Genomic DNA, 1,528 nt, shown 5'->3' with positions numbered 1-1,528 from the left:
GGCTCAGGCAATCCACTCACCTCAGCCTCCCAAAGGCGCGGGATTACAGGCTGAGCCACCGAGCCCGGCTTCGTTTTTCAACTCTCTTCTTCCAAATTCCTTTTACCTCTTGCTGGACTCATTCCTTTGCTGCTTCTCTGAGAGCTCACCTGTGAATAGTAACTTGCCGAGTCTTGCTCACCTAAAAGTGTATTTTTTTTTCCCACCCTCACAACTGGAATCCAGAATCCTGGCTTCTCAGCCCTTTCTCTTGCAGACTTAGAAGTCATTGCTCCTCTTCTCCCCGGACTTCTGGGTCCCTGGTGAGAAGTCTGCCACTGGCTGATTCTGCCTCCCTCCTAGGGAGTCTTAATCACTACTTGTAATCTTCCCACAGAGTCACTTACTGGCAGTGTGACCTTGAGCCAGCAAGTCATCTCTCAGTTTGCTCATCTCTAAAATGGGTAATACCAACAGTACAATTTTTTTTCTCTTTTTGAGTCAGGGTCTCACTGTGTCACCCAGGCTGGAGCGCAGTGGCACGATCACGGCTTACTGCAGACTTGACCTCCTGGGCTCAGGTGATCCTCCCACCTTAGCCTACCAAGTAGCTGGTACTACAGGCACAGGCCACCATGGCTGGCTCATTTTTTTTTCCTTGTAAAGATGAGGTCTCGCTATGTTGTCCAGGCTGGTCTCAAACCCCTGACCTCAAGCGATCCTCCTGCCTTCACCTCCCAAAGTTCTGGGATTACAGGCGCGAGCCACCACGCCCAGCAGTACAATTGTTAAGAGGCTAACATGAGTCAGTGTGTGAAGAGCTTAGAACTGTACACAGGAGAGGATATAATAGGGTCTGTCAAATAAATAGCACTTGACCAAGAGCTGGACAATCAGGGGGTAGAGCTGCTGTGGCCGCCACTGCATCACAGTGTCCCTGCGCAGGCCTGCGGCACTTGGACAAGGATATTGAACCACGTGTCATGGGAATGAACAAAAAACAGAACTCGATAGCTCAGCCTGTAATCCCAGCACTTTGGGAGTAGATTGCCTGAGCCTGTGGGTTTGACACCAGCCTGGGCAACTTGGCGCGAGACCTTGTCTCTACAATAAATCAAAAATTAGCTGGGCATGGCAGCTTGCACCTGTAGTTCTGCCTACTTGGAAGGCTGAGGTGGAAGGATCGCCTGAGCCCAGCAGATCAACGCTGGGGTGGCCATGAGTGTGCCACCACACTCCAGCCTGGGCAACAGAATGAGACTCCAACTCAAAAAAAACAAAAAACAAAACACGGAAGCTGAGTCCTAAGGCAGGCCACGTCACCACTGTGAGCCTCAGTTTCCCCAGCTGTTGTGAGGATTCTGTGAGACCTCAGAGTCCTGTCTCGAGGTGGAATCAGTCACTCACTCCTCAAACAATGACTAAGTCTTGAGCACCTGTTATGGACCAAGCACCGTGCTGGGCACCGAGGACACACAGCTGTGCGCAAGTCAGGCCAGGTTCCCACCCTGGGGAGTGACCTTCTCTTGGGGAAGACAGACAGTAAGGA

Source organism: Carlito syrichta, unplaced genomic scaffold, assembly GCF_000164805.1.
Source record: "Carlito syrichta isolate Samal-C Ts95f unplaced genomic scaffold, Tarsius_syrichta-2.0.1 Scaffold130743, whole genome shotgun sequence".
In the NCBI taxonomy this organism is placed as follows: Eukaryota; Metazoa; Chordata; class Mammalia; order Primates; family Tarsiidae; genus Carlito; species Carlito syrichta.
Note: the sequence above shows the minus strand (reverse complement) of the source record.